Raw genomic sequence first — 19762 nt, 5'->3', positions numbered from 1 at the left:
GAGCAAAAACAAGAAGAATGGTGCGTTTTGCAGCCGCCGCCCCCCACTGCAATGAATCTGAATAACTCCTCCTTTAGGGCGCAAGCAACTCCCCTCCCCCTTGCAGTCTTTCCAATTCACGATACAAAAAGACGGACAGGACAGGTTGCCTGACTTTCCGTCACTGCCACCCTTTGCCATCCTTACCCGTAGAAAGCCCTTTCATCATCCCCAAACCCTAATCTTTTCCCTTTCCTTCCCAGCCCCCAAACCCTGCCCTCTGTACCCTTCTCACCACCCGCATCCCTTCTCCTGTCATCCCCCTACCACCCGGGAAAAAAAGAGCTTGCCCCCTCCTTACACTAGCCCACCCTCCCACCCAAAGAACAACTTCTGCTGCGCAGCTTGTTTTCTAGGCAGCAGCGCTATTGTGATGTCAGCGGGGGCATTGTGACAAGCCGCCAGTGTTCCGTCTCTTCATGTTGTGCACAGTTCAAACGGAAAATACATCAACAGGCAGACTACAGAAAAACTTACTATCAAAGGTTAGAGGGGGGCTTTCTCAGAGGGCTTTTTACAGTTTTTCTATTCCCAATTAGCCGTTTAAGTGTACTTATTGAAAGTAGTAATTCTTTCATAGGCCGCCCTTTCTTAGTATTTGACGTTCCTTATATTGCGGTATGAGGCTTTGCAGCAGGTTGCAAACATTCATCACCCATGACTGTCCCCAATTGAGCTCAGAAGCTCAATGTCTATCATGACCTCTCTTTTAGAATGTCCAAGAGCAAGCAAACTATTCCTCCAGGAGAGGGCGCCAACAGACTACTAAAGAGATCATCATTACTCAAAGAAAACCCCAAAAACCAATGCATGATAGGAATAAACAGGTAACTTTCTTTGGAGTGGAAGCGGAGAGATCGCACCAGATGCCAATTCTAGATCTTATCACACCTGTGGTCACTGCAGCAGCAGGTGAATCCACTTTGTCCAAAAGGGATCTATTCCATTCAATTGCAAATGATCTAGATAAGACAGAGAACTGCAGCACGGGACATAGCCGAGTTGGTCAGGTTGAGTGGTGATGAGTTTGCTATTTGGATGAATAAAGAAAGTCAAAAGTGTGAAAGATAAAAAACAAAAGGAGGAAGTGTGAAAAGTGAATGGGCCAAATTGAGGTGCATATGAAGACGTATGCTTTCTTCCAATTCATTAAACCGGGCTAATATGAATCAGGTGAATTGAGTTCTGCTTTTGGAAACTGGGTTAAGAAGGGGTGCACCGTTCCTGGAGGTACTGCAATACCAGGTCAATGCGTGGAGTGGACAGAGCAAGCTCTTTTTCCATCTCCCTGTTCTAAAAATCCATTTAATATATGGTCCCCAGATAGGGGACGTATCAGATATTAAACTGATAAGAACAGATACTACACTTGATCTTAGCCAAAAGGCCGAGAAGCGATAACCAGAATTGGTTTGGGCCTCGAGTGGCACCCTGGCCTATGCCGGACACATCTTAGGGAGAGAGAGCGAGAGGGAGACAAACCCACGCCTACAGAAGACATTTTGTCACCCAAGCCAACCCTTGAAAAGGCTGCTTTGCAGAGCAAAAACAAGAAGAATGGTGCGTTTTGCAGCCGCCGCCCCCCACTGCAATGAATCTGAATAACTCCTCCTTTAGGGCGCAAGCAACTCCCCTCCCCCTTGCAGTCTTTCCAATTCACGATACAAAAAGACGGACAGGACAGGTTGCCTGACTTTCCGTCACTGCCACCCTTTGCCATCCTTACCCGTAGAAAGCCCTTTCATCATCCCCAAACCCTAATCTTTTCCCTTTCCTTCCCAGCCCCCAAACCCTGCCCTCTGTACCCTTCTCACCACCCGCATCCCTTCTCCTGTCATCCCCCTACCACCCGGGAAAAAAAGAGCTTGCCCCCTCCTTACACTAGCCCACCCTCCCACCCAAAGAACAACTTCTGCTGCGCAGCTTGTTTTCTAGGCAGCAGCGCTATTGTGATGTCAGCGGGGGCATTGTGACAAGCCGCCAGTGTTCCGTCTCTTCATGTTGTGCACAGTTCAAACGGAAAATACATCAACAGGCAGACTACAGAAAAACTTACTATCAAAGGTTAGAGGGGGGCTTTCTCAGAGGGCTTTTTACAGTTTTTCTATTCCCAATTAGCCGTTTAAGTGTACTTATTGAAAGTAGTAATTCTTTCATAGGCCGCCCTTTCTTAGTATTTGACGTTCCTTATATTGCGGTATGAGGCTTTGCAGCAGGTTGCAAACATTCATCACCCATGACTGTCCCCAATTGAGCTCAGAAGCTCAATGTCTATCATGACCTCTCTTTTAGAATGTCCAAGAGCAAGCAAACTATTCCTCCAGGAGAGGGCGCCAACAGACTACTAAAGAGATCATCATTACTCAAAGAAAACCCCAAAAACCAATGCATGATAGGAATAAACAGGTAACTTTCTTTGGAGTGGAAGCGGAGAGATCGCACCAGATGCCAATTCTAGATCTTATCACACCTGTGGTCACTGCAGCAGCAGGTGAATCCACTTTGTCCAAAAGGGATCTATTCCATTCAATTGCAAATGATCTAGATAAGACAGAGAACTGCAGCACGGGACATAGCCGAGTTGGTCAGGTTGAGTGGTGATGAGTTTGCTATTTGGATGAATAAAGAAAGTCAAAAGTGTGAAAGATAAAAAACAAAAGGAGGAAGTGTGAAAAGTGAATGGGCCAAATTGAGGTGCATATGAAGACGTATGCTTTCTTCCAATTCATTAAACCGGGCTAATATGAATCAGGTGAATTGAGTTCTGCTTTTGGAAACTGGGTTAAGAAGGGGTGCACCGTTCCTGGAGGTACTGCAATACCAGGTCAATGCGTGGAGTGGACAGAGCAAGCTCTTTTTCCATCTCCCTGTTCTAAAAATCCATTTAATATATGGTCCCCAGATAGGGGACGTATCAGATATTAAACTGAAAAGAACAGATTTGATTTAATGAAGCTTTCCAAAGCACCACAAAAAATGCATGACCGAAGTCACACCAAAAACAGTGCAAAGGCTAGGATTCGTGTGGACCCCACCGTGAGGAGAGGGTCCCCAAAAATCAACCCCGTCCCTCCGAGCCAGAAGGCCACAGCAAGGGTCAGGGATCTTCGGTGCTCCCCCAAGCCGAAGCCTGGTTGAGCCTTGTCGTTGCTCCCAGCGTCCACCCAGGCATCTTACCCAAGTGGAGTAGAGAGCTACTAGTTGTTGGTTTCGCAGCCGAAACTGCCCGGACCGTCAACCGGTGTTGGTTTCTCAGCCCAAGGCTAACCGGACCTCCAACCGGGTGTTGGTTTCTCAGCCGAAGCTGACCCAGACCTCCAACCGGGTGTTGGTTTCTCAGCCGAAGCTGACCCAGACCTCCAACCGGGTGTTAGTTTCTCAGCCCAAAGCTGACCAGACCTCCGACCGGGATTATAAAAATTTCCCTTCCTAGCCAGAAGGCCGGGATAGGATAATATGCTCAAAAATTATGAAAAGGCAAGGTACGGTGTGCTACAGAGCCCAAGGCTTGCCGGGGTCCCAAGCCAGCAAGCTCAGACTCACTCCAGGGTCGTCAGTCCTGGGGCACGTTGTACCATAGCCCCCCACCCTTACTCAGTCTAATAGCCTCGATCCTGGTAGGGCCATGTTTTCCTCTAGATGAATATACTATCCACCCAGAGTACTAGCAAGCGCAACCTTCCAGTGTGCATTGTATCATTGTACTAAGGTGGCCTGGAGCTTAAACCACCTCTTCGAACAACACTACACTTGATCTTAGCCAAAAGGCCGAGAAGCGATAACCAGAATACTACACTTGATCTTAGCCAAAAGGCCGAGAAGCGATAACCAGAATTGGTTTGGGCCTCGAGTGGCACCCTGGCCTATGCCGGACACATCTTAGGGAGAGAGAGCGAGAGGGAGACAAACCCACGCCTACAGAAGACATTTTGTCACCCAAGCCAACCCTTGAAAAGGCTGCTTTGCAGAGCAAAAACAAGAAGAATGGTGCGTTTTGCAGCCGCCGCCCCCCACTGCAATGAATCTGAATAACTCCTCCTTTAGGGCGCAAGCAACTCCCCTCCCCCTTGCAGTCTTTCCAATTCACGATACAAAAAGACGGACAGGACAGGTTGCCTGACTTTCCGTCACTGCCACCCTTTGCCATCCTTACCCGTAGAAAGCCCTTTCATCATCCCCAAACCCTAATCTTTTCCCTTTCCTTCCCAGCCCCCAAACCCTGCCCTCTGTACCCTTCTCACCACCCGCATCCCTTCTCCTGTCATCCCCCTACCACCCGGGAAAAAAAGAGCTTGCCCCCTCCTTACACTAGCCCACCATCCCACCCAAAGAACAACTTCTGCTGCGCAGCTTGTTTTCTAGGCAGCAGCGCTATTGTGATGTCAGCGGGGGCATTGTGACAAGCCGCCAGTGTTCCGTCTCTTCATGTTGTGCACAGTTCAAACGGAAAATACATCAACAGGCAGACTACAGAAAAACTTACTATCAAAGGTTAGAGGGGGGCTTTCTCAGAGGGCTTTTTACAGTTTTTCTATTCCCAATTAGCCGTTTAAGTGTACTTATTGAAAGTAGTAATTCTTTCATAGGCCGCCCTTTCTTAGTATTTGACGTTCCTTATATTGCGGTATGAGGCTTTGCAGCAGGTTGCAAACATTCATCACCCATGACTGTCCCCAATTGAGCTCAGAAGCTCAATGTCTATCATGACCTCTCTTTTAGAATGTCCAAGAGCAAGCAAACTATTCCTCCAGGAGAGGGCGCCAACAGACTACTAAAGAGATCATCATTACTCAAAGAAAACCCCAAAAACCAATGCATGATAGGAATAAACAGGTAACTTTCTTTGGAGTGGAAGCGGAGAGATCGCACCAGATGCCAATTCTAGATCTTATCACACCTGTGGTCACTGCAGCAGCAGGTGAATCCACTTTGTCCAAAAGGGATCTATTCCATTCAATTGCAAATGATCTAGATAAGACAGAGAACTGCAGCACGGGACATAGCCGAGTTGGTCAGGTTGAGTGGTGATGAGTTTGCTATTTGGATGAATAAAGAAAGTCAAAAGTGTGAAAGATAAAAAACAAAAGGAGGAAGTGTGAAAAGTGAATGGGCCAAATTGAGGTGCATATGAAGACGTATGCTTTCTTCCAATTCATTAAACCGGGCTAATATGAATCAGGTGAATTGAGTTCTGCTTTTGGAAACTGGGTTAAGAAGGGGTGCACCGTTCCTGGAGGTACTGCAATACCAGGTCAATGCGTGGAGTGGACAGAGCAAGCTCTTTTTCCATCTCCCTGTTCTAAAAATCCATTTAATATATGGTCCCCAGATAGGGGACGTATCAGATATTAAACTGATAAGAACAGATACTACACTTGATCTTAGCCAAAAGGCCGAGAAGCGATAACCAGAATTGGTTTGGGCCTCGAGTGGCACCCTGGCCTATGCCGGACACATCTTAGGGAGAGAGAGCGAGAGGGAGACAAACCCACGCCTACAGAAGACATTTTGTCACCCAAGCCAACCCTTGAAAAGGCTGCTTTGCAGAGCAAAAACAAGAAGAATGGTGCGTTTTGCAGCCGCCGCCCCCCACTGCAATGAATCTGAATAACTCCTCCTTTAGGGCGCAAGCAACTCCCCTCCCCCTTGCAGTCTTTCCAATTCACGATACAAAAAGACGGACAGGACAGGTTGCCTGACTTTCCGTCACTGCCACCCTTTGCCATCCTTACCCGTAGAAAGCCCTTTCATCATCCCCAAACCCTAATCTTTTCCCTTTCCTTCCCAGCCCCCAAACCCTGCCCTCTGTACCCTTCTCACCACCCGCATCCCTTCTCCTGTCATCCCCCTACCACCCGGGAAAAAAAGAGCTTGCCCCCTCCTTACACTAGCCCACCCTCCCACCCAAAGAACAACTTCTGCTGCGCAGCTTGTTTTCTAGGCAGCAGCGCTATTGTGATGTCAGCGGGGGCATTGTGACAAGCCGCCAGTGTTCCGTCTCTTCATGTTGTGCACAGTTCAAACGGAAAATACATCAACAGGCAGACTACAGAAAAACTTACTATCAAAGGTTAGAGGGGGGCTTTCTCAGAGGGCTTTTTACAGTTTTTCTATTCCCAATTAGCCGTTTAAGTGTACTTATTGAAAGTAGTAATTCTTTCATAGGCCGCCCTTTCTTAGTATTTGACGTTCCTTATATTGCGGTATGAGGCTTTGCAGCAGGTTGCAAACATTCATCACCCATGACTGTCCCCAATTGAGCTCAGAAGCTCAATGTCTATCATGACCTCTCTTTTAGAATGTCCAAGAGCAAGCAAACTATTCCTCCAGGAGAGGGCGCCAACAGACTACTAAAGAGATCATCATTACTCAAAGAAAACCCCAAAAACCAATGCATGATAGGAATAAACAGGTAACTTTCTTTGGAGTGGAAGCGGAGAGATCGCACCAGATGCCAATTCTAGATCTTATCACACCTGTGGTCACTGCAGCAGCAGGTGAATCCACTTTGTCCAAAAGGGATCTATTCCATTCAATTGCAAATGATCTAGATAAGACAGAGAACTGCAGCACGGGACATAGCCGAGTTGGTCAGGTTGAGTGGTGATGAGTTTGCTATTTGGATGAATAAAGAAAGTCAAAAGTGTGAAAGATAAAAAACAAAAGGAGGAAGTGTGAAAAGTGAATGGGCCAAATTGAGGTGCATATGAAGACGTATGCTTTCTTCCAATTCATTAAACCGGGCTAATATGAATCAGGTGAATTGAGTTCTGCTTTTGGAAACTGGGTTAAGAAGGGGTGCACCGTTCCTGGAGGTACTGCAATACCAGGTCAATGCGTGGAGTGGACAGAGCAAGCTCTTTTTCCATCTCCCTGTTCTAAAAATCCATTTAATATATGGTCCCCAGATAGGGGACGTATCAGATATTAAACTGATAAGAACAGATTTTTTGATTTAATGAAGCTTTCCAAAGCACCGCAAAAAATGCATGACCGAAGTCACACCAAAAACAGTGCAAAGGCTAGGATTCGTGTGGACCCCTCCGTGAGGAGAGGGTCCCCAAAAATCAACCCCGTCCCTCTGAGCCAGAAGGCCACAGCAAGGGTCAGGGATCTTCGGTGCTCCCCCAAGCCGAAGCCTGGTTGAGCCTTGTCGTTGCTCCCAGCATCCACCCAGGCATCTTACCCAAGTGGAGTAGAGAGCTACTAGTTGTTGGTTTCGCAGCCGAAACTGCCCGGACCGTCAACCGGTGTTGGTTTCTCAGCCCAAGGCTAACCGGACCTCCAACCGGGTGTTGGTTTCTCAGCCGAAGCTGACCCGGACCTCCAACCGGGTGTTGGTTTCTCAGCCGAAACTGACCCGGACCTCCAACCGGGTGTTGGTTTCTCAGCCGAAGCTGACCCGGACCTCCAACCGGGTGTTGGTTTCTCAGCCGAAGCTGACCCGGACCTCCAACCGGGTGTTGGTTTCTCAGCCCAAAGCTGAACGGACCTCCGACCATGATTATAAAAATTTCTCTTCCTAGCCAGAAGGCCGGGATAGAGCAATATGCGCAGAAAGTATGAAAGGGCAAGGTACGGTGTGCTACAGAGCCCAAAGCTCGCCGGGGTCCCAAGCCAGCAAGCTCAGACTCACTCCAGGGTCGTCAGTCCTGGGGCACATTGCACCATAGCCCCCACACTTACTCAGTCTAATAGCCTCGATCCTGGCAGGGCCATGTTTTCCTCTAGATGAATATACTATTCATCCAGAGTACTAGCAAGCGCAACCTTCCAGTGTGCATTGCATCTGCCGAGCCTCACAGACACTACACTTGATCTTAGCCAAAAGGCCGAGAAGCGATAACCAGAATTGGTTTGGGCCTCGAGTGGCACCCTGGCCTATGCCGGACACATCTTAGGGAGAGAGAGCGAGAGGGAGACAAACCCACGCCTACAGAAGACATTTTGTCACCCAAGCCAACCCTTGAAAAGGCTGCTTTGCAGAGCAAAAACAAGAAGAATGGTGCGTTTTGCAGCCGCCGCCCCCCACTGCAATGAATCTGAATAACTCCTCCTTTAGGGCGCAAGCAACTCCCCTCCCCCTTGCAGTCTTTCCAATTCACGATACAAAAAGACGGACAGGACAGGTTGCCTGACTTTCCGTCACTGCCACCCTTTGCCATCCTTACCCGTAGAAAGCCCTTTCATCATCCCCAAACCCTAATCTTTTCCCTTTCCTTCCCAGCCCCCAAACCCTGCCCTCTGTACCCTTCTCACCACCCGCATCCCTTCTCCTGTCATCCCCCTACCACCCGGGAAAAAAAGAGCTTGCCCCCTCCTTACACTAGCCCACCCTCCCACCCAAAGAACAACTTCTGCTGCGCAGCTTGTTTTCTAGGCAGCAGCGCTATTGTGATGTCAGCGGGGGCATTGTGACAAGCCGCCAGTGTTCCGTCTCTTCATGTTGTGCACAGTTCAAACGGAAAATACATCAACAGGCAGACTACAGAAAAACTTACTATCAAAGGTTAGAGGGGGGCTTTCTCAGAGGGCTTTTTACAGTTTTTCTATTCCCAATTAGCCGTTTAAGTGTACTTATTGAAAGTAGTAATTCTTTCATAGGCCGCCCTTTCTTAGTATTTGACGTTCCTTATATTGCGGTATGAGGCTTTGCAGCAGGTTGCAAACATTCATCACCCATGACTGTCCCCAATTGAGCTCAGAAGCTCAATGTCTATCATGACCTCTCTTTTAGAATGTCCAAGAGCAAGCAAACTATTCCTCCAGGAGAGGGCGCCAACAGACTACTAAAGAGATCATCATTACTCAAAGAAAACCCCAAAAACCAATGCATGATAGGAATAAACAGGTAACTTTCTTTGGAGTGGAAGCGGAGAGATCGCACCAGATGCCAATTCTAGATCTTATCACACCTGTGGTCACTGCAGCAGCAGGTGAATCCACTTTGTCCAAAAGGGATCTATTCCATTCAATTGCAAATGATCTAGATAAGACAGAGAACTGCAGCACGGGACATAGCCGAGTTGGTCAGGTTGAGTGGTGATGAGTTTGCTATTTGGATGAATAAAGAAAGTCAAAAGTGTGAAAGATAAAAAACAAAAGGAGGAAGTGTGAAAAGTGAATGGGCCAAATTGAGGTGCATATGAAGACGTATGCTTTCTTCCAATTCATTAAACCGGGCTAATATGAATCAGGTGAATTGAGTTCTGCTTTTGGAAACTGGGTTAAGAAGGGGTGCACCGTTCCTGGAGGTACTGCAATACCAGGTCAATGCGTGGAGTGGACAGAGCAAGCTCTTTTTCCATCTCCCTGTTCTAAAAATCCATTTAATATATGGTCCCCAGATAGGGGACGTATCAGATATTAAACTGATAAGAACAGATACTACACTTGATCTTAGCCAAAAGGCCGAGAAGCGATAACCAGAATTGGTTTGGGCCTCGAGTGGCACCCTGGCCTATGCCGGACACATCTTAGGGAGAGAGAGCGAGAGGGAGACAAACCCACGCCTACAGAAGACATTTTGTCACCCAAGCCAACCCTTGAAAAGGCTGCTTTGCAGAGCAAAAACAAGAAGAATGGTGCGTTTTGCAGCCGCCGCCCCCCACTGCAATGAATCTGAATAACTCCTCCTTTAGGGCGCAAGCAACTCCCCTCCCCCTTGCAGTCTTTCCAATTCACGATACAAAAAGACGGACAGGACAGGTTGCCTGACTTTCCGTCACTGCCACCCTTTGCCATCCTTACCCGTAGAAAGCCCTTTCATCATCCCCAAACCCTAATCTTTTCCCTTTCCTTCCCAGCCCCCAAACCCTGCCCTCTGTACCCTTCTCACCACCCGCATCCCTTCTCCTGTCATCCCCCTACCACCCGGGAAAAAAAGAGCTTGCCCCCTCCTTACACTAGCCCACCCTCCCACCCAAAGAACAACTTCTGCTGCGCAGCTTGTTTTCTAGGCAGCAGCGCTATTGTGATGTCAGCGGGGGCATTGTGACAAGCCGCCAGTGTTCCGTCTCTTCATGTTGTGCACAGTTCAAACGGAAAATACATCAACAGGCAGACTACAGAAAAACTTACTATCAAAGGTTAGAGGGGGGCTTTCTCAGAGGGCTTTTTACAGTTTTTCTATTCCCAATTAGCCGTTTAAGTGTACTTATTGAAAGTAGTAATTCTTTCATAGGCCGCCCTTTCTTAGTATTTGACGTTCCTTATATTGCGGTATGAGGCTTTGCAGCAGGTTGCAAACATTCATCACCCATGACTGTCCCCAATTGAGCTCAGAAGCTCAATGTCTATCATGACCTCTCTTTTAGAATGTCCAAGAGCAAGCAAACTATTCCTCCAGGAGAGGGCGCCAACAGACTACTAAAGAGATCATCATTACTCAAAGAAAACCCCAAAAACCAATGCATGATAGGAATAAACAGGTAACTTTCTTTGGAGTGGAAGCGGAGAGATCGCACCAGATGCCAATTCTAGATCTTATCACACCTGTGGTCACTGCAGCAGCAGGTGAATCCACTTTGTCCAAAAGGGATCTATTCCATTCAATTGCAAATGATCTAGATAAGACAGAGAACTGCAGCACGGGACATAGCCGAGTTGGTCAGGTTGAGTGGTGATGAGTTTGCTATTTGGATGAATAAAGAAAGTCAAAAGTGTGAAAGATAAAAAACAAAAGGAGGAAGTGTGAAAAGTGAATGGGCCAAATTGAGGTGCATATGAAGACGTATGCTTTCTTCCAATTCATTAAACCGGGCTAATATGAATCAGGTGAATTGAGTTCTGCTTTTGGAAACTGGGTTAAGAAGGGGTGCACCGTTCCTGGAGGTACTGCAATACCAGGTCAATGCGTGGAGTGGACAGAGCAAGCTCTTTTTCCATCTCCCTGTTCTAAAAATCCATTTAATATATGGTCCCCAGATAGGGGACGTATCAGATATTAAACTGATAAGAACAGATACTACACTTGATCTTAGCCAAAAGGCCGAGAAGCGATAACCAGAATTGGTTTGGGCCTCGAGTGGCACCCTGGCCTATGCCGGACACATCTTAGGGAGAGAGAGCGAGAGGGAGACAAACCCACGCCTACAGAAGACATTTTGTCACCCAAGCCAACCCTTGAAAAGGCTGCTTTGCAGAGCAAAAACAAGAAGAATGGTGCGTTTTGCAGCCGCCGCCCCCCACTGCAATGAATCTGAATAACTCCTCCTTTAGGGCGCAAGCAACTCCCCTCCCCCTTGCAGTCTTTCCAATTCACGATACAAAAAGACGGACAGGACAGGTTGCCTGACTTTCCGTCACTGCCACCCTTTGCCATCCTTACCCGTAGAAAGCCCTTTCATCATCCCCAAACCCTAATCTTTTCCCTTTCCTTCCCAGCCCCCAAACCCTGCCCTCTGTACCCTTCTCACCACCCGCATCCCTTCTCCTGTCATCCCCCTACCACCCGGGAAAAAAAGAGCTTGCCCCCTCCTTACACTAGCCCACCCTCCCACCCAAAGAACAACTTCTGCTGCGCAGCTTGTTTTCTAGGCAGCAGCGCTATTGTGATGTCAGCGGGGGCATTGTGACAAGCCGCCAGTGTTCCGTCTCTTCATGTTGTGCACAGTTCAAACGGAAAATACATCAACAGGCAGACTACAGAAAAACTTACTATCAAAGGTTAGAGGGGGGCTTTCTCAGAGGGCTTTTTACAGTTTTTCTATTCCCAATTAGCCGTTTAAGTGTACTTATTGAAAGTAGTAATTCTTTCATAGGCCGCCCTTTCTTAGTATTTGACGTTCCTTATATTGCGGTATGAGGCTTTGCAGCAGGTTGCAAACATTCATCACCCATGACTGTCCCCAATTGAGCTCAGAAGCTCAATGTCTATCATGACCTCTCTTTTAGAATGTCCAAGAGCAAGCAAACTATTCCTCCAGGAGAGGGCGCCAACAGACTACTAAAGAGATCATCATTACTCAAAGAAAACCCCAAAAACCAATGCATGATAGGAATAAACAGGTAACTTTCTTTGGAGTGGAAGCGGAGAGATCGCACCAGATGCCAATTCTAGATCTTATCACACCTGTGGTCACTGCAGCAGCAGGTGAATCCACTTTGTCCAAAAGGGATCTATTCCATTCAATTGCAAATGATCTAGATAAGACAGAGAACTGCAGCACGGGACATAGCCGAGTTGGTCAGGTTGAGTGGTGATGAGTTTGCTATTTGGATGAATAAAGAAAGTCAAAAGTGTGAAAGATAAAAAACAAAAGGAGGAAGTGTGAAAAGTGAATGGGCCAAATTGAGGTGCATATGAAGACGTATGCTTTCTTCCAATTCATTAAACCGGGCTAATATGAATCAGGTGAATTGAGTTCTGCTTTTGGAAACTGGGTTAAGAAGGGGTGCACCGTTCCTGGAGGTACTGCAATACCAGGTCAATGCGTGGAGTGGACAGAGCAAGCTCTTTTTCCATCTCCCTGTTCTAAAAATCCATTTAATATATGGTCCCCAGATAGGGGACGTATCAGATATTAAACTGATAAGAACAGATACTACACTTGATCTTAGCCAAAAGGCCGAGAAGCGATAACCAGAATTGGTTTGGGCCTCGAGTGGCACCCTGGCCTATGCCGGACACATCTTAGGGAGAGAGAGCGAGAGGGAGACAAACCCACGCCTACAGAAGACATTTTGTCACCCAAGCCAACCCTTGAAAAGGCTGCTTTGCAGAGCAAAAACAAGAAGAATGGTGCGTTTTGCAGCCGCCGCCCCCCACTGCAATGAATCTGAATAACTCCTCCTTTAGGGCGCAAGCAACTCCCCTCCCCCTTGCAGTCTTTCCAATTCACGATACAAAAAGACGGACAGGACAGGTTGCCTGACTTTCCGTCACTGCCACCCTTTGCCATCCTTACCCGTAGAAAGCCCTTTCATCATCCCCAAACCCTAATCTTTTCCCTTTCCTTCCCAGCCCCCAAACCCTGCCCTCTGTACCCTTCTCACCACCCGCATCCCTTCTCCTGTCATCCCCCTACCACCCGGGAAAAAAAGAGCTTGCCCCCTCCTTACACTAGCCCACCCTCCCACCCAAAGAACAACTTCTGCTGCGCAGCTTGTTTTCTAGGCAGCAGCGCTATTGTGATGTCAGCGGGGGCATTGTGACAAGCCGCCAGTGTTCCGTCTCTTCATGTTGTGCACAGTTCAAACGGAAAATACATCAACAGGCAGACTACAGAAAAACTTACTATCAAAGGTTAGAGGGGGGCTTTCTCAGAGGGCTTTTTACAGTTTTTCTATTCCCAATTAGCCGTTTAAGTGTACTTATTGAAAGTAGTAATTCTTTCATAGGCCGCCCTTTCTTAGTATTTGACGTTCCTTATATTGCGGTATGAGGCTTTGCAGCAGGTTGCAAACATTCATCACCCATGACTGTCCCCAATTGAGCTCAGAAGCTCAATGTCTATCATGACCTCTCTTTTAGAATGTCCAAGAGCAAGCAAACTATTCCTCCAGGAGAGGGCGCCAACAGACTACTAAAGAGATCATCATTACTCAAAGAAAACCCCAAAAACCAATGCATGATAGGAATAAACAGGTAACTTTCTTTGGAGTGGAAGCGGAGAGATCGCACCAGATGCCAATTCTAGATCTTATCACACCTGTGGTCACTGCAGCAGCAGGTGAATCCACTTTGTCCAAAAGGGATCTATTCCATTCAATTGCAAATGATCTAGATAAGACAGAGAACTGCAGCACGGGACATAGCCGAGTTGGTCAGGTTGAGTGGTGATGAGTTTGCTATTTGGATGAATAAAGAAAGTCAAAAGTGTGAAAGATAAAAAACAAAAGGAGGAAGTGTGAAAAGTGAATGGGCCAAATTGAGGTGCATATGAAGACGTATGCTTTCTTCCAATTCATTAAACCGGGCTAATATGAATCAGGTGAATTGAGTTCTGCTTTTGGAAACTGGGTTAAGAAGGGGTGCACCGTTCCTGGAGGTACTGCAATACCAGGTCAATGCGTGGAGTGGACAGAGCAAGCTCTTTTTCCATCTCCCTGTTCTAAAAATCCATTTAATATATGGTCCCCAGATAGGGGACGTATCAGATATTAAACTGATAAGAACAGATACTACACTTGATCTTAGCCAAAAGGCCGAGAAGCGATAACCAGAATTGGTTTGGGCCTCGAGTGGCACCCTGGCCTATGCCGGACACATCTTAGGGAGAGAGAGCGAGAGGGAGACAAACCCACGCCTACAGAAGACATTTTGTCACCCAAGCCAACCCTTGAAAAGGCTGCTTTGCAGAGCAAAAACAAGAAGAATGGTGCGTTTTGCAGCCGCCGCCCCCCACTGCAATGAATCTGAATAACTCCTCCTTTAGGGCGCAAGCAACTCCCCTCCCCCTTGCAGTCTTTCCAATTCACGATACAAAAAGACGGACAGGACAGGTTGCCTGACTTTCCGTCACTGCCACCCTTTGCCATCCTTACCCGTAGAAAGCCCTTTCATCATCCCCAAACCCTAATCTTTTCCCTTTCCTTCCCAGCCCCCAAACCCTGCCCTCTGTACCCTTCTCACCACCCGCATCCCTTCTCCTGTCATCCCCCTACCACCCGGGAAAAAAAGAGCTTGCCCCCTCCTTACACTAGCCCACCCTCCCACCCAAAGAACAACTTCTGCTGCGCAGCTTGTTTTCTAGGCAGCAGCGCTATTGTGATGTCAGCGGGGGCATTGTGACAAGCCGCCAGTGTTCCGTCTCTTCATGTTGTGCACAGTTCAAACGGAAAATACATCAACAGGCAGACTACAGAAAAACTTACTATCAAAGGTTAGAGGGGGGCTTTCTCAGAGGGCTTTTTACAGTTTTTCTATTCCCAATTAGCCGTTTAAGTGTACTTATTGAAAGTAGTAATTCTTTCATAGGCCGCCCTTTCTTAGTATTTGACGTTCCTTATATTGCGGTATGAGGCTTTGCAGCAGGTTGCAAACATTCATCACCCATGACTGTCCCCAATTGAGCTCAGAAGCTCAATGTCTATCATGACCTCTCTTTTAGAATGTCCAAGAGCAAGCAAACTATTCCTCCAGGAGAGGGCGCCAACAGACTACTAAAGAGATCATCATTACTCAAAGAAAACCCCAAAAACCAATGCATGAAAGGAATAAACAGGTAACTTTCTTTGGAGTGGAAGCGGAGAGATCGCACCAGATGCCAATTCTAGATCTTATCACACCTGTGGTCACTGCAGCAGCAGGTGAATCCACTTTGTCCAAAAGGGATCTATTCCATTCAATTGCAAATGATCTAGATAAGACAGAGAACTGCAGCACGGGACATAGCCGAGTTGGTCAGGTTGAGTGGTGATGAGTTTGCTATTTGGATGAATAAAGAAAGTCAAAAGTGTGAAAGATAAAAAACAAAAGGAGGAAGTGTGAAAAGTGAATGGGCCAAATTGAGGTGCATATGAAGACGTATGCTTTCTTCCAATTCATTAAACCGGGCTAATATGAATCAGGTGAATTGAGTTCTGCTTTTGGAAACTGGGTTAAGAAGGGGTGCACCGTTCCTGGAGGTACTGCAATACCAGGTCAATGCGTGGAGTGGACAGAGCAAGCTCTTTTTCCATCTCCCTGTTCTAAAAATCCATTTAATATATGGTCCCCAGATAGGGGACGTATCAGATATTAAACTGATAAGAACAGATACTACACTTGATCTTAGCCAAAAGGCCGAGAAGCGATAACCAGAATTGGTTTGGGCCTCGAGTGGCACCCTGGCCTATGCCGGACACATCTTAGGGAGAGAGAGCGAGAGGGAGACAAACCCACGCCTACAGAAGACATTTTGTCACCCAAGCCAACCCTTGAAAAGGCTGCTTTGCAGAGCAAAAACAAGAAGAATGGTGCGTTTTGCAGCCGCCGCCCCCCACTGCAATGAATCTGAATAACTCCTCCTTTAGGGCGCAAGCAACTCCCCTCCCCCTTGCAGTCTTTCCAATTCACGATACAAAAAGACGGACAGGACAGGTTGCCTGACTTTCCGTCACTGCCACCCTTTGCCATCCTTACCCGTAGAAAGCCCTTTCATCATCCCCAAACCCTAATCTTTTCCCTTTCCTTCCCAGCCCCCAAACCCTGCCCTCTGTACCCTTCTCACCACCCGCATCCCTTCTCCTGTCATCCCCCTACCACCCGGGAAAAAAAGAGCTTGCCCCCTCCTTACACTAGCCCACCCTCCCACCCAAAGAACAACTTCTGCTGCGCAGCTTGTTTTCTAGGCAGCAGCGCTATTGTGATGTCAGCGGGGGCATTGTGACAAGCCGCCAGTGTTCCGTCTCTTCATGTTGTGCACAGTTCAAACGGAAAATACATCAACAGGCAGACTACAGAAAAACTTACTATCAAAGGTTAGAGGGGGGCTTTCTCAGAGGGCTTTTTACAGTTTTTCTATTCCCAATTAGCCGTTTAAGTGTACTTATTGAAAGTAGTAATTCTTTCATAGGCCGCCCTTTCTTAGTATTTGACGTTCCTTATATTGCGGTATGAGGCTTTGCAGCAGGTTGCAAACATTCATCACCCATGACTGTCCCCAATTGAGCTCAGAAGCTCAATGTCTATCATGACCTCTCTTTTAGAATGTCCAAGAGCAAGCAAACTATTCCTCCAGGAGAGGGCGCCAACAGACTACTAAAGAGATCATCATTACTCAAAGAAAACCCCAAAAACCAATGCATGATAGGAATAAACAGGTAACTTTCTTTGGAGTGGAAGCGGAGAGATCGCACCAGATGCCAATTCTAGATCTTATCACACCTGTGGTCACTGCAGCAGCAGGTGAATCCACTTTGTCCAAAAGGGATCTATTCCATTCAATTGCAAATGATCTAGATAAGACAGAGAACTGCAGCACGGGACATAGCCGAGTTGGTCAGGTTGAGTGGTGATGAGTTTGCTATTTGGATGAATAAAGAAAGTCAAAAGTGTGAAAGATAAAAAACAAAAGGAGGAAGTGTGAAAAGTGAATGGGCCAAATTGAGGTGCATATGAAGACGTATGCTTTCTTCCAATTCATTAAACCGGGCTAATATGAATCAGGTGAATTGAGTTCTGCTTTTGGAAACTGGGTTAAGAAGGGGTGCACCGTTCCTGGAGGTACTGCAATACCAGGTCAATGCGTGGAGTGGACAGAGCAAGCTCTTTTTCCATCTCCCTGTTCTAAAAATCCATTTAATATATGGTCCCCAGATAGGGGACGTATCAGATATTAAACTGATAAGAACAGATTTTTGATTTAATGAAGCTTTCCAAAGCACCACAAAAAATGCATGACCGAAGTCACACCAAAAACAGTGCAAAGGCTAGGATTCGTGTGGACCCCACCGTGAGGAGAGGGTCCCCAAAAATCAACCCCGTCCCTCCGAGCCAGAAGGCCACAGCAAGGGTCAGGGATCTTCGGTGCTCCCCCAAGCCGAAGCCTGGTTGAGCCTTGTCGTTGCTCCCAGCGTCCACCCAGGCATCTTACCCAAGTGGAGTAGAGAGCTACTAGTTGTTGGTTTCGCAGCCGAAACTGCCCGGACCGTCAACCGGTGTTGGTTTCTCAGCCCAAGGCTAACCGGACCTCCAACCGGGTGTTGGTTTCTCAGCCGAAGCTGACCCAGACCTCCAACCGGGTGTTGGTTTCTCAGCCGAAGCTGACCCAGACCTCCAACCGGGTGTTAGTTTCTCAGCCCAAAGCTGACCAGACCTCCGACCGGGATTATAAAAATTTCCCTTCCTAGCCAGAAGGCCGGGATAGGATAATATGCTCAAAAAGTATGAAAAGGCAAGGTACGGTGTGCTACAGAGCCCAAGGCTTGCCGGGGTCCCAAGCCAGCAAGCTCAGACTCACTCCAGGGTCGTCAGTCCTGGGGCACGTTGTACCATAGCCCCCCACCCTTACTCAGTCTAATAGCCTCGATCCTGGTAGGGCCATGTTTTCCTCTAGATGAATATACTATCCACCCAGAGTACTAGCAAGCGCAACCTTCCAGTGTGCATTGTATCATTGTACTAAGGTGGCCTGGAGCTTAAACCACCTCTTCGAACAACACTACACTTGATCTTAGCCAAAAGGCCGAGAAGCGATAACCAGAATTGGTTTGGGCCTCGAGTGGCACCCTGGCCTATGCCGGACACATCTTAGGGAGAGAGAGCGAGAGGGAGACAAACCCACGCCTACAGAAGACATTTTGTCACCCAAGCCAACCCTTGAAAAGGCTGCTTTGCAGAGCAAAAACAAGAAGAATGGTGCGTTTTGCAGCCGCCGCCCCCCACTGCAATGAATCTGAATAACTCCTCCTTTAGGGCGCAAGCAACTCCCCTCCCCCTTGCAGTCTTTCCAATTCACGATACAAAAAGACGGACAGGACAGGTTGCCTGACTTTCCGTCACTGCCACCCTTTGCCATCCTTACCCGTAGAAAGCCCTTTCATCATCCCCAAACCCTAATCTTTTCCCTTTCCTTCCCAGCCCCCAAACCCTGCCCTCTGTACCCTTCTCACCACCCGCATCCCTTCTCCTGTCATCCCCCTACCACCCGGGAAAAAAAGAGCTTGCCCCCTCCTTACACTAGCCCACCCTCCCACCCAAAGAACAACTTCTGCTGCGCAGCTTGTTTTCTAGGCAGCAGCGCTATTGTGATGTCAGCGGGGGCATTGTGACAAGCCGCCAGTGTTCCGTCTCTTCATGTTGTGCACAGTTCAAACGGAAAATACATCAACAGGCAGACTACAGAAAAACTTACTATCAAAGGTTAGAGGGGGGCTTTCTCAGAGGGCTTTTTACAGTTTTTCTATTCCCAATTAGCCGTTTAAGTGTACTTATTGAAAGTAGTAATTCTTTCATAGGCCGCCCTTTCTTAGTATTTGACGTTCCTTATATTGCGGTATGAGGCTTTGCAGCAGGTTGCAAACATTCATCACCCATGACTGTCCCCAATTGAGCTCAGAAGCTCAATGTCTATCATGACCTCTCTTTTAGAATGTCCAAGAGCAAGCAAACTATTCCTCCAGGAGAGGGCGCCAACAGACTACTAAAGAGATCATCATTACTCAAAGAAAACCCCAAAAACCAATGCATGATAGGAATAAACAGGTAACTTTCTTTGGAGTGGAAGCGGAGAGATCGCACCAGATGCCAATTCTAGATCTTATCACACCTGTGGTCACTGCAGCAGCAGGTGAATCCACTTTGTCCAAAAGGGATCTATTCCATTCAATTGCAAATGATCTAGATAAGACAGAGAACTGCAGCACGGGACATAGCCGAGTTGGTCAGGTTGAGTGGTGATGAGTTTGCTATTTGGATGAATAAAGAAAGTCAAAAGTGTGAAAGATAAAAAACAAAAGGAGGAAGTGTGAAAAGTGAATGGGCCAAATTGAGGTGCATATGAAGACGTATGCTTTCTTCCAATTCATTAAACCGGGCTAATATGAATCAGGTGAATTGAGTTCTGCTTTTGGAAACTGGGTTAAGAAGGGGTGCACCGTTCCTGGAGGTACTGCAATACCAGGTCAATGCGTGGAGTGGACAGAGCAAGCTCTTTTTCCATCTCCCTGTTCTAAAAATCCATTTAATATATGGTCCCCAGATAGGGGACGTATCAGATATTAAACTGATAAGAACAGATACTACACTTGATCTTAGCCAAAAGGCCGAGAAGCGATAACCAGAATTGGTTTGGGCCTC

The 19762-nt window shown here is 47.4% G+C and overlaps 11 non-coding genes and 1 pseudogene across 11 annotated transcripts; all 12 read right to left on the bottom strand.

Annotated features, from left to right (window-relative positions):
• Window positions 1-1247: 1247 nt before the first annotated feature.
• LOC142251987 (U2 spliceosomal RNA) lies at window positions 1248-1438 on the bottom strand. The gene has a single exon (XR_012725385.1). It is a non-coding gene; the product is annotated as a U2 spliceosomal RNA (small nuclear RNA).
• Window positions 1439-2826: 1388 nt separating this feature from the next.
• On the bottom strand, window positions 2827-3021 carry LOC142253326 (U2 spliceosomal RNA). The gene has a single exon (XR_012726626.1). It is a non-coding gene; the product is annotated as a U2 spliceosomal RNA (small nuclear RNA).
• A 681-nt stretch (window positions 3022-3702) lies between these two features.
• Window positions 3703-3865, bottom strand: LOC142253657 (U2 spliceosomal RNA; annotated as a pseudogene).
• Window positions 3866-5253: 1388 nt separating this feature from the next.
• On the bottom strand, window positions 5254-5444 carry LOC142251986 (U2 spliceosomal RNA). The gene has a single exon (XR_012725384.1). It is a non-coding gene; the product is annotated as a U2 spliceosomal RNA (small nuclear RNA).
• A 1388-nt stretch (window positions 5445-6832) lies between these two features.
• On the bottom strand, window positions 6833-7030 carry LOC142253123 (U2 spliceosomal RNA). Its single transcript, XR_012726442.1, has one exon. It is a non-coding gene; the product is annotated as a U2 spliceosomal RNA (small nuclear RNA).
• A 2241-nt stretch (window positions 7031-9271) lies between these two features.
• Window positions 9272-9462, bottom strand: LOC142251985 (U2 spliceosomal RNA). Its single transcript, XR_012725383.1, has one exon. It is a non-coding gene; the product is annotated as a U2 spliceosomal RNA (small nuclear RNA).
• Window positions 9463-10850: 1388 nt separating this feature from the next.
• LOC142251984 (U2 spliceosomal RNA) lies at window positions 10851-11041 on the bottom strand. The gene has a single exon (XR_012725382.1). It is a non-coding gene; the product is annotated as a U2 spliceosomal RNA (small nuclear RNA).
• Window positions 11042-12429: 1388 nt separating this feature from the next.
• On the bottom strand, window positions 12430-12620 carry LOC142251982 (U2 spliceosomal RNA). The gene has a single exon (XR_012725380.1). It is a non-coding gene; the product is annotated as a U2 spliceosomal RNA (small nuclear RNA).
• A 1388-nt stretch (window positions 12621-14008) lies between these two features.
• LOC142251981 (U2 spliceosomal RNA) lies at window positions 14009-14199 on the bottom strand. The gene has a single exon (XR_012725379.1). It is a non-coding gene; the product is annotated as a U2 spliceosomal RNA (small nuclear RNA).
• Window positions 14200-15587: 1388 nt separating this feature from the next.
• On the bottom strand, window positions 15588-15778 carry LOC142251980 (U2 spliceosomal RNA). The gene has a single exon (XR_012725378.1). It is a non-coding gene; the product is annotated as a U2 spliceosomal RNA (small nuclear RNA).
• A 1388-nt stretch (window positions 15779-17166) lies between these two features.
• On the bottom strand, window positions 17167-17359 carry LOC142252981 (U2 spliceosomal RNA). The gene has a single exon (XR_012726327.1). It is a non-coding gene; the product is annotated as a U2 spliceosomal RNA (small nuclear RNA).
• Window positions 17360-19549: 2190 nt separating this feature from the next.
• Window positions 19550-19740, bottom strand: LOC142251979 (U2 spliceosomal RNA). Its single transcript, XR_012725377.1, has one exon. It is a non-coding gene; the product is annotated as a U2 spliceosomal RNA (small nuclear RNA).
• Window positions 19741-19762: the final 22 nt, after the last annotated feature.

The sequence above is a fragment of the Anomaloglossus baeobatrachus genome, chromosome 9 (assembly GCF_048569485.1).
Source record: "Anomaloglossus baeobatrachus isolate aAnoBae1 chromosome 9, aAnoBae1.hap1, whole genome shotgun sequence".
In the NCBI taxonomy this organism is placed as follows: domain Eukaryota; kingdom Metazoa; phylum Chordata; class Amphibia; order Anura; family Aromobatidae; genus Anomaloglossus; species Anomaloglossus baeobatrachus.
The sequence above is the reverse complement of the archived record's forward strand: the minus strand, read 5'-3'. Positions and strand labels throughout refer to the sequence as shown.